General features: G+C 43.3%; 1 protein-coding gene across 3 annotated transcripts in view; it reads left to right on the forward strand.

The window, feature by feature from the left end:
* Positions 1-798: 798 nt before the first annotated feature.
* zfhx4 (zinc finger homeobox 4) overlaps positions 799-16,601 on the forward strand; it is an 81,333-nt gene continuing 65,530 nt past the window's right edge. For 2 of the 3 annotated variants that reach the window (XM_038726083.1, XM_038726103.1), the window contains exon 1: positions 799-1,183. The gene's annotated coding sequence lies outside the window, so the exon portion shown is untranslated. Of the gene's footprint in view, positions 1,184-11,218; positions 11,355-16,601 lie in introns of those variants that run through there. The other variant, XM_038726094.1, reaches the window with a different exon arrangement.

Below are 16,601 nucleotides of genomic sequence, written 5' to 3' on the forward strand. Positions count from 1 at the left end.
CGTTTTATGCTTTTGTACATTACCTTTAAAACGTATTCTACACCACGTATAGGCCCGTTTTGATGCGCGGGACACTATGGTTGTGTGGTTTTGATTCCCCACTCAGCTGTTTTGTTTTCTTTCTGTTTTTTATTCACATTAGTCACGAAAAGTGTTATTCAAGAGGTTCAGCTTTTTCATTCATTTTGATAAATTGTTCCAAACCTCATAGAAGTATTCTTATAGCCAAACATTTCTTGGAATCCGCAACGGCTGTCAATCCCGTGCATGTTAGAAAAGGTAATTCACCTGTAGTTTCATAATCAATCAAATCAACCTGATGTAATAGCAAACGAGCATCATGGTCAGGAGAAAATAGCAATGTTATGTCTGTTTAACAAAAAAATAAATAAAGGAAAGCTGTGTTGGAGCTTTTTGTGCGTCGGTACAGAAATATTCATCTGCAAAGCTTGTTTTTAGAGAAAAAGATGACTTCTGAGCACTTGTAAGTAATTCTAAGTCCAGCCTGTTTGGTTTGCAGGAAGCGGTTGTCCATTGTTCTACATGTGATTTGGCCCTTAGAGAGAAACCTTACAAAAGGGTTTTCTGCGCGCATGGACCTACGCGGCCGCCAGGGCTCCGCGTGCGCGTCATTTGCAATGTGGAGACTGTTGATCAACTCACTAATTACACTTCTCTCCTCTCTCCCTCCCTCTCTGTCTCTCTTTTGCTCCCTCCCTCTCTCTCTCTCATTCGCCCTCTCTCTCTCTCTCTCTCTCTCTCTGTCTCTCTACCCATTCCCAGAGTGCATATCGGGAAATAGACACACAAAGACATGCGCACTCAACTTAATCAGCCATTTTTTTAAACAGGGCTAAAACGATAATAATTAGCAGAATAAAGACATATCGGATTTTCATTTCCTTTCCTCCGTTTCCCGACCCCCGTCCACAAGAGAAACTGCGAGGCAGCCCGTCGACACGTCGTTTCACCGCCACCGGAACCAAAATAAGGGATAGCTCTCTAAACGCTTGACATTTGTGGTTTTACCCCCTTTTCCCAATATAAAGTTGGAGGATTATTGTAATTTTCCCTGTTTTTCCACGTTTTGATTGTCCAATTACGCAAGCCGCTGGATGTGACTGTTTTATACACCCAAGAGCAAAGAGAGGAGCGGAGGTGACGGCTCTGGAGGGGGAAGAAAGTAAGTTTTTTCCTTTCCACCTCTCCCTTTAACTTTTATTGAGTAGTTTGGGGTGTGTGTTAAATTTAGGGGTCGGGTATCGATTATCTATCTCGCTGGTGGATCTTTGACATCAGGGCTGTTCGGATAACAGGTGCTGGTTGTTTTTTAGTCCAGAATACAGGCGGATATCGTGATGTTAGTGCAACTCCGGCGCGTTGGCTACAATAAAGCAAGCGACTGACAGTGTCGGAGGCGTTCTTACGCATGTGTCCGTGGTATTACAGTAGGATACTACGTCCAGACCTGCCTTTTGCGAAGTTTATACGATTGTTACGGAGATTGTGTGGTGGACAGGTACATCGAATACTCTACGTTAGATACAACGAAACGAGACGAGCGTTTCTCCGCTCTTGTGGCTTTGCTGTGCGGACATGGTGTTGCCTTTCCAGGAGTCCGATCCCTCGGACATGTCCGCTTTGAGCTCGTTTCCAGTCGAGATGTCCGGCTTCATGTTTCCCCCCACTTCCCGACTCCTTATTTCAGCCTCCAACCATCAGCTTTTTCATTTGATAATTCGGATGCACCGCAGCGCTCAAAGCCAGTTTTTAACACATCGGGTTTCATGTACCTTCCAGGCATTCACGGCCGAAGTGACAAGATCAGTCTCCCGACACGATCCCCTTCCGTGTGTAGAAGTGGATATATTTGAAAGAGTCGACTTACTGTCTTGATTAAATACATGAGCATAACAAAAGCAACGTGCATTTGCCGATCCACACATCATTACCTGCTGCGCTTTAAAAGTAGTCTCACTTTACCGAGGCGTGGGTGGTTTCGTCGCCCAGGAGGGAGAGCGATCGTTGGGCTGCTGAAAGAACGGCGAGTCCCTTTTGAGCCAGCCAAGTCCTGGGTCCCTTGTTTTTCTTTAGTACCGGCATTTCAAAGACCAGAGTGTATACAAAATCATACGCTATTGTTATTTATTGATATTAACACAATTTAAATTACGCCCTCCATCCATAGTCAGCAAGTTCCATTTCCACCTTCGGTCCCCCCCATCCGCGTCGGTGGGCTTGTAATTTCCTTATATAAATTGTACCTCAGTTAATTCCTAGAGATGCGGGTTGCAACATCTTCTTTAAGTTGTCGATTGGTGTTGTGTATTAATTTACAGACAGAGCGCAGATGCACGGGTTCTCAGGTGTTTTTTACGCCCTGATGGCTGTGTTTTTTGAGGTAGGCAGAGAGATTTGGCTTAGATTGGGACGCGACAGTGACAGGGGGGACATCGATCGCACGGGAGGGAAAAAAACAAAACATCAGGGCCAAGGGGCCAGTCAGTCTTCAACCCGGGTATGTAACGGTGTAGTTATTGTGTGTGTGCGTGGAGAGATGAACGGTGTAGGGTAGGCGACCTTTTTACGGGACTGTCTATTTATACACGGCTTTTCAGCCTTTTTTATATGGATTTCAGAGCGCATTTATCCCCGAAAATAGAGTCTTTTTAAAAAAGTTTTTCTAAATGTGTTATACTACTAAAATGTGTTGGATAATTAATTGCATTAATTCAGGTTTTTATATATTGAGTGTAAACCTACTTTTTAATCAAAATACAGGTTTTTCTGTGGAATCTCCAACAGAAAATAAGGACAGTTGTTCCTGCTTTAATAGTAACAATTCATATTTTATTGTTATTATTATTTCTATTGTTTTTTTATTATTATTATAATTGTATGTGAAAACATAAGTTAAAATTTAAATTTACAAAATAGATTCAATAAAAACATTCCTGTTTTTCCATCCATTAAATGTTAACTTAAATCAGATCAATATTATAGATTGATAAACTATGAACACTGATTTTGGACAGGATGGGTCTTCTCTCTTGTCCTGACGATTTAATTGCATCTGCATAAAATCCTACATTTCATTACAAAAATACAGCCTAGGCCTAATGATAAAAAATCAAAAAAGTGAAATTATGAAAGGAGATGATCCTGTCTAATTGCAGTGAATTTCATCAGTTAATGATGGTATTGTCTCACTCTATAATAACAGAATCTCTACGTTATTTTTCTTGTCTTGCAAATGAGAGAATTTATGAGGTTTATGTTTGCAGAAGCCCAGGCCCCTTGTTTTTGTTTTTCTGTGCGGGATGTCTTAGTATTATCAAAGGCTGGGTGTGTATATCTCTGCATGTTAGTTAAGCAGCTTGTGGCGTTCATTTTACCCGTAGCAGTAGAGGGGAGGGATAAAAAAAACACATATAGTGTGAGAGATGGGCAGACAGCCCTGGGAGGACAATAGCTGTTGGCTTGAAAATGCGTCTTGATTATTAAAAGCTAATGCATTTTCAGCATTGCAGCCTTCATTAAGGGTGCGGATGGAGGGGTGGGGGGGCGAGAGGGATGAGAGGGTACTGGGAGGAGGAGAGGATGGGAGAGGGAGAAAGAGAGAGACAGGGGTTGAGTCTGTCCTATAACTCCTGGGCCCAAGACACATGCAGCTAGAAGATTGGCTCGGGCCTCTCCTATGGGTCGACAATGTGTCATTTCCACCCGGCTAGATTGCCCTCTGCCTATCTGATATTAATGTGCAAATCAATATTTCAGGGATTAAATTTCCCTTCTTCATTTTTTATGGTTTCTACCTCAATAAGTCTCCCGTCTAATAGAGGAGGCTGGATGATTTAGAAGCCTTTGCTGCAGAAAGAGAGAGGGAGAGAGAAAGAAATAGAGAGGAGCTTTGCAACAAGACTATCGCTGCATTTTAATGTTCTTCTTCGTGGATCCCCCATAGGCCCTTAGTAAGGAGGGCTATATCGCTGCTTTACAGTGTAAAGACAGCCAATTTGGCTAAAAAGGCAGAAAGGGAAAATATGAGTCCGGTTGAATACTTAAGACGCAATGGTAATCCGAGTAGCAGGTATTAGTTAAGGGGATCCCCCCCCAACCCCCCCATTCAAAGGCACACACACACACATAGAGCTACATCCAAACCTGCATTACCAGCCGTCATGCTTGAGCAAACAGTATAGCATACTACACGCGATACTGCTATAACAATATTTTTTTCCCCCTCTTCTCTTTCTCCTCCACTTTTCGCCTTTTTTGCATAGAAGCCCATCGCCATCCATTGGAGAGATTTACTCTCTCCAGCGTATTAACATCTGGTGTATGTGTGTGATAGAAATGAATCACTCTGACACAATGACCTGTGTATGGTTATTGGGGAAGGGAGGAGCGTATTACCATAGTCATAATGCTGCATCTCATTGAGAGTCAACTAAATGAGCTTGGACCCTTTGACTCCCCATAGACATTCATTAAGGGACAGTGCACACAGAGGCGTCTGTCTGCCAATAGGTGTGTGTCTGTGCATGTGTGTTTATTTAATCCTCCTTCCTGTACCATCTGGTGTGTATGTACGTGCGTGTCCAGCAGCAGCACAGTGTGAATTGCCCCCCCAGACGGCCCCCTGTCCCCCCCTCCGCCATTCAGCCTTTGCAGCAGAGCAGAGTAGACTGTTTTAACATACCCTTGATAGGGACACTGTCAGGGAGTGAAAACACGAAAAGAGAGGGAGAAAGAGACAGAGGAAGAGGCACAAAAGAGCTCTAATTGTAGCACGACCGCTTGGCTTCCTCCCTGATTCACGGCCATTACGATGTGAAAAGCACAACCGCCTGTCCTCCATTATCAAAACGGCAGGCCTACACACACTCTCACATCCATACACGCATACTCACTGGGGGGAGTCATGTCGATTTTTTTTGTCTCTCATCTATGGCTCCAATAACTGCAATCACTCTGGTCACCAGCTTCAATACTCAATGTACCCAGCATTCTCCTCACACAAATGATGGGTGGTTGTATTTACAAAGAAATAATACATTTTTAATTTTAAGGTTTCCATGCAAGACGTATACACACAACCAGTGTTTTGCAACCTTATTATTTGACTCTGATGGGCCAAGTTGTCTTTTTCAGACTCTCTCTTTAACACTTATTCCTTATTATGCAACTGTTCAAAGAATGCAGTTTTTGATGCAAAGAGCTATCTAACAGCTGAATATTTTAAATAGAGTAAGGTATGATATTCTCTTGGTTATGTAGTGTGTGTGTGTGTGTGTGTGTGTGTGTGTGTGAGAGAGAGTGAGTGAGAGAGAGAGGGGTGACGGTCTGCAGTAGTAGAGTCAGGGTCTCCTGGCTCAGCAAGACCTGTAGGGGGAGAAGCTAAGAAGTCCGCAGCAGCTCAGCATTATGTCTCAAAGAGTGGGGGGGCTTCCTTTGTCAGCCCTGGGGCACCACCGCTAACATACACTTTCTCTCTATCACACAGACTGAGCGAGAGGCGGAGGAGGGTTAAAGACTTGGAACGAGATCAAGCCCCTCCGTAGCTCCCGGGGAGGGTGCTTGTGAATATGCGAGTTTTAGTGTAATTAGCACTTAATTATATTAACATATGCAAATTGTCAGGCGGAGAGCTTGTACCGCCGGTGGGTATCGGCTGAGATACAAGTGACTCCATTGTACCACCACGGCAGAAAAGAGAATAATGGGTGTGTGTAAGGCAACCAGCCAGCAGCCAGCCAGCCAGCAGCCAGCCCCCTGTGCTAGCACATAACCAGCTAGCTCATTTAAGTCTCTGGCTGGCCGCTTTGCCAAATTTCATTAGTCGCCATGACGACCTGGCTAATTGTGCTGACTAATGTCCCCTGATCTGTCGTCAGTCAGGATGGGTGTGCATTCTTTTCCCCCTAAAACATGAGAGGGTTAGAAAGAGGCCTGACTGTCCAGATTAAAGCAGCACACAATGACTCCTATTTACACATGTTCCGCTTGTATGAGCATTTGCATATTCAAAAATACTCTGCCATCTTTCCTTGTCTGCTCAGTGTGTGCGTTTGCATGTGCGCCCATGCACTGGCAAGGTTGTGCGCATGTGGCGGCAATGTGTCGGAAGGGACGACAACAGTTCAGTTGTGTGTCGTGTGTCTCAGTCTGTGTGTGTCACATGTGTAACACACTGCGAGACTGGGACTCTGAGACTGGTATGGCCCTGTGTAGCGACATAGCTGAATTTGTTTTTGATTATTGTACAAGACTGAGATTCTGGCAAAGCGACGTTTGGGCCTATATAACAGGGACAAGGAGTTCTGCCTTTGAAACATTCAGCCCTTCTTTTCATTCCATCCAAATATCTAATTACAACACATCTTTATAGCTACCCCCAAACAAGCAGCAGTACTTTCTTTTTTAAGGAGGAGGGTGGACAAACATTTAATTTTCTGTGCTTCCCGCTAGCCAAAGGTGGATAGAGATTGGGCCTAGTTGGTGCTACTAGTACTTGCATGCTAATCCTGTTTTTTGACAGGAACGTAAACTGATATAATTGCTTTTCAGAGGCAGGAACGGCGGTTTATACAAGTGTGAAAGCACGGGAAAGGGGATTAGCATTATTTTGCATAATGCTGGGCAGCCTCTGAATGGGGCATTGAACGCTTGACTGGGTGACAGAGATGAAAGAGAGATGAAATGCTCTACCCCTCTTCTCTCTCTCCCTCCCTTCCTCTCTTCCCTCTCTCCCCTTACAGTCCCTCTGTCTCTGGTCACCATTGCCTATAGCGGACTGTGTTTACTGGAGAGGACCCGGAAACACCAGGCTGCTGTTTTAGGCTGTTTGTTCGGATGCCAGCAGATGGAAGCTGTCATGTGAGGCAATATGTATGATAATAGAGTAACTGTGTTGGAGACTGGTAAATTCTGGGCTCCCTAATCCTCCATGTATATACTAAACTGCATCCCTAAAGCACTGGAGTGTGCAATTATGTAGTGGATGGATGTGACTCAGGTAGCATTTACATGGAAGGAAGGGAGCGGCTTTCATGGATAAAATCAAACTACACTGTTCTTACATTTTCCTTTGTTGAGATGCTTGCTAAGGATTTGGTTGGATACTGTCTGGGTAGAGGGAACTGTGGAATTGCGAGGCAGGTGTGTTTAATGTGAATGCCTGCGTGTGTGTGTGTGTGAGCTCTGGTGGTTGTGGCAGTAGGGGGCACAAGGGTGGTGACGCAGCTTAAAATTGCCACCGTGACTTCCATATGACCCGACTCGACTTTGTGAGTAATTTATGATCAACCGTCATCATTGCTATTGCATCTGGCGTATGGAAATGATCCAGGGTCAAGGGAGGGGCGTGAGGTTGGGTAGTGGAGAACATGAACGCTACAAAGGCCGGTGTGGCCTGTTTTTGTTGTCTCTCATTGGACAGGATCCTCTTTCTTTGACCTTTTGCACGCCTTCCCTCGCCTTTCATATGCTAATGCTGGCCAGACCCGAGGAGGAAACGTGCTGGAGCTGAGTGGAGGAGGACAAAGACTCCCTCTCTCTTTCTCTGCCTCCTTTCCACGCTATATCTCCTCTTTTCTTGCCTCTTCCCCTCTCAACAACTTGACAGACTTTGGCATGAAAGGAAGTGAGTGCTTAGTGGATGGGAAAGGTGGGGATGGTGTTTTCGCTGTGACCTGCACCACCTGTGAGGATCAAGTGCGCTGCAGCGATCCTTGGTTATGTGTATGTGGAGTGTTATTTTGAGTGGCCCTTGTAGTGTGTATCGCAGATCGGTAATCGTTTGAGCCGTGCTACCGGTAGCGTTACAGCTCAGGCCGAGTCGGTTGAGGAGTAATTTGTTGCTTTTCCACTGGAACTAGCCGAGTTGTCATACAAGGTCTATATTTCTCCCTGTCTCTCTCAGCTCTGCCAACTCTATCTTCTTACAACCAGTAAAGTACTGTCTCTGGTGGGGTAAAAGGATACTAATATGGTTACTACAACCCTCCCTTAACATAATACACCAGTGCACCACTGTTGAGCATGACGTGGTTTCGGGGCTCTTTTGGCTCTGTTATGGGAAGGGGGCATGTTATCTGTAGGAAATGTAATTTTTGTCCTCATTGAAATCGTTCATTATTGAGCGCGGTTATCTAAATGTTTTTGTTGCTCTTGGTCCTTCGCCAGTTAGGATTGCGTTACCCTCTCTCTCTCTCTCTCTCTCTCTCTCATGTCTCTATGTCTGTCTCTCTCATCTCGCCAGGCCTTCATCAGTCTCTTTAGGGAAAATAGAAAGAGGGGGATTTTTCTCTTCCCTCTGCGCTCCGTCCCGTTCTCAGGCTCTCCTGCCTATTTTGCATCAGCCATCTCATACAGGATATTAACCATGGAAAAACATGGGTCTGGGTATTTCATTTAGAATAATATGTTTATTCTTTTCATTTCAAAGTGGAAGTGGGGGGATTTTGCAGGGTGGGGAAAGAACAATCGGGGCCGTGTGTTTGAGGACTCTTTCTGTTTGATCTGAGGTCCTGTGGGCCCTGGGGGTGGCTAAGATTCTCAGGTTTATGTGAAATTAAATGGGCTGTTGAAAAAAATGAGGCCTCTCTCTTTCTCTCATATTCTCACTGATTTGCTTTCTTTGTGGATCTCTGTTGGTGTCTGTCTCATGTTCTCTGTTGCTCTCTGTCTCGTCTTTCATTTGCATCTCTGGATGTTCTTTTTTTTCCTGTGGTGGTCAGGTAGGGAGGGGAGAACAGTGATTGGGCAATTTGAATGCAAAGAGAAAGTCCCTCCTCCTCGATATTTTCTAAACTCTTACTTTATTGCTGTATTTATGTAACTATTTGGTGTAGGCTTGAAGCTGCAGTTACCTTTCAGACTGTGACATTGCTTGTCCGCTATACTCCTTTATGCAGTCACTATGAAGGACACTTGCTTAGCCCTTCAAGTCCATGTGAGTGGCTCAAAGTCCTCATCTTACATATTCAACACAGCATTCCGCAGGCTTTTGTTTTAGAAAGGTTTGTCCCTCTTGTACTTACCAACAAAATAATGCACAGTACAAAAGGTTATATGCCACATTTTATCGATTACTCTCAGAAGTATTTTCATAGCTGTAAAAGCTGGCAAGATAAAATCAAAACCAGAGAAAAAAGCACAACTACCTCATCCAAAGAGAAGTTAAAAAAGACAAGCTATGAGTTAAGAGGGGGGGGGGAAGTTGATGAATGACTAAGTTTCCCCAGGTTTGAGAAAAGCTACACCACAATAGCACAAGACATCTCATGACAAATGATACATTCTCTTCCTTGTTGGCTAAAGACAAAGGCAGGGTTTAAGAGCCAGAGAGCCCAGTCACAGGACAAATGCACATTAATAGACCTCAAGCAAAACTTGAGAAATAAGGGAGAGTGATACCATATATCTGCGGGGGGGTGTGTGGGGGGGTCTTTATAGATAAGATAATGATGGTATTTTTAGCAGGATATCTGTATCAAATCACCCTTAATTTCTCTTTTGTTCCTGTATTTTACTTGTGTATATTTGTCAGCGTCTGCAAGTGTCTGCATGTGTATGCTCATATGTGGCATGATTGGCATGTGGTATTCCTGAAGGCAATAGCATGTGGATATCAAGGCCATTGGCAGGGCTCGTCAGGGAGTAAGTGGCTAATTAATTATGCATGACTTGTGGGCTTAAACAAACAGTGTAATGAGAGATGAGAAGAATTTACCAAAGAATTAGCCCTAGTTGCATTGTGACCTTTTCAAATATTATTATTATTATTATTATTATTATTATTATTATTATTATTATTATTATTATTATTATTATAAAACTAAATTATTTGATTTAAGATGAAAATATTTCCAAAATGTCCACCCACCTGCCCCCACTAAATATGAATATTTCTCTGGACCATTTTGTAACTCCAGGGATATATGAACAGTATTAAAAAAAGAAATCTTTCCTTTTCCAATGTAGGTCTCAGGCTGATCTAATACAGGGATGTAAACATGTGTCTCCACAACTCCCCCAAAGAGTCTCCAGCCAACACTATCCCTCTCAAACCCTGCCTTTTTTTTCTGACCTGGCACCAGCCGTCAAGTAATCTTTAATTATTTGCTTTTAAAAAGAAAAAAAAAGACTCCTTTTTTTTCTGTGACAGTACAGAAGAAGAGCAGAGCGGGCGCAGGAATGTTCTTGTATATGAAATTGTAGGTATTAACAGGCCGGTTTAGTCAGCGGATTCACTGATGTATCAGTTCTCTGCCTCTAGACTAAATAAAGAGGGCAGTTTTGCCGTGTTTCTTCCCAGCTAAGATGAGCAGATATAGGAGGGCTTTGGAGGAAAGTAAAGCAAAGTATCGCTGAAGAATGGACCGCTGCCTTAACACAATACCTAAACAAGTGTCAAGATGTGGTGATAGATGGCCCGGTGTTCTTTTTGGCTTGTCAGAGACACTCATCCTTATACCTTTTTGTAATATTGTAAAAGAAATGGCAGATATTTTATTAAAAGACTAGAGAATAGAGTGATTGCCTGCTTTTTTCAGGATGTATGTTATGTATAATTTAAAAATAACCCACGAACATGCTTGAATGTGGCTTTGCTTTGCCGTTATCGTCATCTGTGAGTGCATGTGTGTGTTTGAGAGAGAGCAAAAAAAAAAAAGAAGACATTGCTGACTCTGGTCTTCAGCTGCCTTGTCGTACATACATACAGAGAAAAAAGAGCTAGACAGTAAGAAAGAGACCCTCATTTCATATTGATAATTTAACAGTAAGTACAGAGTGACTGAGGTTTTTTTTAATCTTACATGTTAGATTGCAATATTTTAATGTGTCACTTATATCTAATAGCAGTTATTTCCTACAGCGAACAGTAAGGTAATGGGTCCATTTCATCTCGGTTCCCTCTCAGCGGGCTGGCCCTGGATTTGCGTGACATGGTGTTTATTTGATAAAGGAATATTGTAGTGCTAATCTAAAACCACGCTAATTACATCTGACAGTTGTTTGTTTGTAGTGAAATCCAATTAAAATGTACACTTTTCAACTCCATTGCTCCCCCCCCATTCTCTTTCTTCCCTCCCACGGCAACCAGAAAAAGAGCCTATGATGGCATAAATAACAACTGTGCTTTCCTTGTGGTTTTTGTGAGAAGAGGGCAAACTCACAACAGCTGTCAGAAAAAGGGGGTTTGTTTAAAAAGCAAATGGCTTTGGTCTAAAGTTCATTTGGAGACCTCTCTAATTAAACAGAGAGCCAAAAGCTTAAGTTAATTAGTAATTCCCTGGGTCCAGAAATTAGACCTGTCACGAGTATTCGAGCTCTTGGAAAGCCAAAAGGTATGTGTGCAGTTGTGTTTTGTGTGTTTTTCCACAAATCCCTTATTCCTGCTCCCATCTCTTTACACCGGCGTTCCTAAATGTGTGTTCATCTGCGCTTTTTCTTATGCAAGGCCCGCACATTTTTCCTGTTGAAATGCTTGAGACATTAATGGTCTTTTTGTGGCGTGTCAGAGGAGTGCTTGGGAGATGTTTAAGTGAGGAGCACATAGCTTGTGGCGTCAGTCAGGATACCTGCCCTATGATTATGTTTATGAAGATAATAACAGGGCTAGGGTCCCGCCGAGTACCGTCTTTAGAAAACAGTGGGGGTTTGAACTTTAAACTTTATTGTTACCCCTGGAAAAGAACTGGAAGGTTTGGTCGCCATGTCAGAGAAATGTCTGCAATTAGCAAGGTGTCTCTGTATCCTTACGGTTAACTGTAAAAGCAGATGTCCTCTTCTCTTGTGTTTGACAGTGTAGTTAGACAGATAAGAACAGGTTAAGCAAACATAAATATCCTGACTTTAACACAGTGGACAGACAAGATGTCCCTACTTGTTCAGACCCAAATAGAGTAATAACAGGATTTAAGTCAGCCAGCAATCACACTGCTGTGGTCTAATGCATTGACTAATATGTACTATCCTATCACTAGCAGTATTGTTGGGCATGTTTTTTGTCACTTGACATCTTTCACCAAATAGGGCAACATTGGTGACATTTTTTCTTCCTTTCCTAAAAAAGAACGAACTTTGGGCAACAAGTAGCCGGAGTTGCTACATTCGTTTGTAATGCTTTATAATAGGTTCCAAAACATCAGCAGGACTTACTGCTCTTGCAAAACTGATTAAGTGCTGGAAAAGAACTTGTAAATGTTTTTCATTTCAGACTGCTGTGCCTGTAATGAGAATTTATCATGCGATTTTTTTGAGTGCTGAGAAAAAAAAATTACACATACAAGTTGTTTCACAGGCCTCGCAGTTATCATAGCTTAAAATAAGCGGAGAATCTGAGGCTCATGGTAGTTGATACAGTATAACCAGCCGTTTATATTTGCCAGGTGGATGTGAAATGCCTGCGTCAGAGACTGCTCTCTGTGTCTGTCTGTGAGTGTGTGCTATCCTTGACTGACGTGGACTGTGTTTGCTTAACCTCTTCTGCGCTGCACTACCACAGCCTTGTCAATTTAAGTGTGTGTGTTTGTGTGTGTGTGTGAGTGAGAGAGAGAGAGAGAGAGAGAGAGAGAGAGAGAGAGAGAGTCCAGCAATGGTAGCTTTCATTTTTTATGTTCCCAGCAGTATTTTTTCTAAACAAACCTGCTGAGAGGCAGAGTGAGAGAAAGAGAGGGGTCTGAATCAACACAAATGAGTGATATTTGTTATTTTTTTCCTGGGGTGGCATATAATTGTGTGCATCTACACACTGCAGTAGAAAATGCATTTGAGATGTATTCTCAGATTTTTTTTCAGGCTTTGTATTTAGCAGGATTATCAATTTCACTTGACAAATAATCCCACCCGGCACCCCCTTCAACTTGCTATGTTATTGCAAAAGAGGAGGTGTGTGTGTGTGTGTGTGTGTGTGTGTGTGTGTGTGTGTGGTCGCATGCCTTTGCCCCATCCAAAAGATAAGGCTGTGATTTATGTAACATCTAAGCCCTTTCATATTGTGTATGTTGTACCTTACAAGAGCACGATGAGCAGGCTAGATTAATATTTATTTAGCACAGGCAAATCAAGGATTAAGCAGTCATCATTTTAGCACTAATCCATGTCTCCGGTGAGACGCAGAGACAAAGAGGGGCAGATTACTAAACACATAACGCCGCTGAACCACAATTAGTTGGTGACTTGCTTTCCTCGACTGTGTAGAAAAAGAGTTGGACAGGATGTCTCAACATGTGCACAGACACACACACACAGTTTTGCTTTTGCTTAACCATCTCTTGCTTACTTACCAATTGTTGTCACTGTTAGCCTGCCTCTCCCTGACTTTTAACTTCTCATTCTCACCCTTCTTCTCTCTTCAAAAGAAGCCCTCATTGAAATTAGCAGCGGTTTGTCTGATTCACTCATCTGACGTAAATGTGTCTCATGATCTTTCCACTGTCCGAACGCACACACACATGCACGCGCTCACACGCGCACTCACACACACAGACTGACACACATGCAAGAGCAATGAATACTTCTTTCTTAGTTCCAACCACGTGGGAGAGGGACAGTTTGCTTATACTGTGTGAGTCTTTGGGTGTGTGTATGTGTGTGCTACAAGTTACTTGGGAGTCTGTAAATAAAATTACATTCTTTACTAATTGAGTTAAACTGCTTTGCAGGAGATGTGGCAAAAAAGATGAAAGCTCCCAGTGTATGTTTTGTGTTTGTATGGTGTGTGTGTGTGTGAATTTGAGTGTGTAGGGTGGTAATCTAGTTAGCTCTTAGCACTCTCAGGTGGTAACTAACTGACATATTGTGTGTATCACTGTTAGCTAGTTCTGACCTCAAGTTTGAGTGTATGCAAAGTGTCACACCTAGCCTTGCAAAAGAGATAATCAACAGCCAGAGTTGTAATAAACAAGTTGTGTGTGTGTGTGTGTGTGTGTGTGTGTGTGTGTGTGTGTGTGTGTGTGAGTATGTTGGCTGTAGGGGGGCACCCCTCACATAGAGGGCAACAACAAGGCAGGGCAAAGGGGCCAAAAAGAGCATTGGAGAGCTGTTGCAGTGTAGTGAGGGGTGATTTGGGAGGGAAGGCTGGGGGTAGAGGTGGGGGGGGTCCCAACCAGATGTGAGGGTGATTGAGAGAAAATAAAAAGAAGAGAGATAAATAAAAAGAATGAACAGATAAGTCGTGCTGCGATAGAGAAAGACAGGGAGAAGCACAGTGAGAGAGAATGCCATCCTCAGTTCCCCTTTGCCCTCCTTCCTCTCTCTCACCCGGCCACTGAATGTTAATGGCTTTTTTGCCCCCCCCTCCCACACACACACACCAACCCCCCCCCTTTCAATCCCTCCCCATGGACACTGGCGCATTGTTTGTGGCAGTGCTTCTATTCTTTCAAACTTAATTACCTTCTTGCCTTTTGTGGTGTCAGGGGCTGGAAGTTTTGCTCTGTGGCAGTGGAGGTCGTCACACATTCTTTGGCGGTGCATTCCCTTAATCTGGAGGGTGGAGGTAGAGGGGGTAAAGAGAGCGAGGGGAAGAGTCTACAGAGTGGAGCTTCTACCAACGTGCACTTCTAAGGTGGTTATAGTACGCCCCCCCCCGCCTCCCCGTGCACGTGTACGCACGCATGCACGGTCATAATAGTCGGGGCATAGGCTGCCCTTTGTTTGTGCGGTTCATTTCCAATCAACCCTAATTAACTAGAGAGTGTTTCCAGATTGCCGGCAAAAGAAAAATCCCCACTTTTTTTTCACTCCCCTCGGCCTTTGCTGTTTTGAGTTCGAGGAAGGGGAGTAAAAAAAATGGAGGCATTAGCTATGTAGATTGGCTTTGCCTTTGATGCTGGAAAAATCTTTAGCAAGGGCAGTAAGTGGTGACTGCGACCCAGCAGTGTCTGACTGTTTATTTTCATGTTTCAGTTTGAGTTTAGTTTGAAATATTTCCTCTTCAAAGGCGTGAGACTTGTGCATATATTTAGACTGGACTGTGTAAGCCCAAAGTCCATTTGTAAAAATGTTAAATCCAGTCAAAGTTGTCTTTAATCCATTAAATTTACAGTCTCTATGAAACTGTACAAGCAGCAGATAAACACTGACATTGACCTATGATACACATCCACAGTATAATGAAAAAATGAATAACAGAAATACATTTAACTGGGCTTTAAACTCAATAGGATATCCTAGAGTCTTTGAGGTGGTTGCATCTAAGCAGTGACTGGAGGACATGATAGATGTTTTCACCTCATCCTGGTTGAAGTTAGGATGGGGGCTGGTGTAATCTGATCCTAAATCAGATTTTAGGACCCATCCGTGGCTTGAGTGATATGATTCCCTTGTTGCTCTGAGAGAGAGAGAGAGAAAAAAGACAAACATTACCCCTGTGTTGACTATTTGTTCTCCCCTGATGAATGAGTTATTTTTTTGTATACTTTATACTACATACTGTTTTTGTTTCCAATGATGCACTCATCTCACATGTTGCTGATCATTTTCAATGTTACCCATATATATTTTTTCCTCTAACAATGAAATATCAGGTAAGGACCTGGGGGCAGTTGGGTGTATGTTACTTGAGCAACCAATGAGACCAATTTACTTGTCATCAACCTGAGGGATATAACCTGCATACCTACCCTAGGAAAAGAAAAAAAGGCTACTTCCGTCCTCTATGTTTTTTCTAATGGTCCTAGTTCCCCCTCCTCCTCTAAACCTTTCTCTTCATTCTTTTGCCTCCTTCTACAATCGGAGATCATTGCTCATGTAGGCGTAATTTTGATTTTGATTTGCTAAAAGGCATTTTTGCGGAGTAGGTAATTTGTTGAACAAGATTCCTGTGCTAAATGGAGTGGCGCTTGCTTTAGGTGTCTGGGCCGCGCCTTACAATAATGATAAGGTGCCTTTTGGTAATGAAGGCCTTTGCTCACAAGGGAGACACAAGGAAGAGGACAGGCGGACAGAAAAGGGTGTGGGGCGCATTGGGGAGATCTACTGCATCTAGCTTCTAATATTACACCTCCAGGCAACAAACAAGGGCTGCATGAAATCCCTTTGTGAGGGTAAGAAGTAAAGAAGACAAAAAACACTTGGTCACGCAAAAGCCCTCCCCCTCTCATCCTTTTGCAATTTCCCCCCTCTGTCTTTTCATTTAAGACTTTAAACAGAGAGCATTAGGCCTTCTTCTGTGATTGTGTGCATGTGTGCAGATGTGTTTGTGCACGCACGCATCAGCGCTCTTTGATGGCAGCCGAAACTCCTCTTGCATTGTGAGGGAGGAGATAATTCCCGTCCTCCCTCATCCACTTCGTTTTTCATCCTTCCATTTCTGCATGGCAACAAATAAACAGGTCTAATTAGACCAGAGTAGGCCTATTCATGGCACTGACAGTGGGAGATGGATGCAGGGGCTTTCACAGCGCCCTTCGCCTTTGTCTTTGGCTAACGCTTGGTGACATTTTGATAGAAGATTTGGTGTTAGACTGAGGGGCCACATGCCGAGAGAGGGATGACCTTCTAAGAGACCTCAAGGAATGGACATATAGCTGTAGTATCACGCTGTCTTCTGACTTTGTTGTTTGACTTTGCTAGCTTTCATGGGTCAC

Source organism: Micropterus salmoides, unplaced genomic scaffold (assembly GCF_014851395.1).
Source record: "Micropterus salmoides isolate LMB-PRFRI ecotype aquatic unplaced genomic scaffold, ASM1485139v1 Ms_hic_scaffold_1, whole genome shotgun sequence".
Classification (NCBI taxonomy): domain Eukaryota; kingdom Metazoa; phylum Chordata; class Actinopteri; order Centrarchiformes; family Centrarchidae; genus Micropterus; species Micropterus salmoides.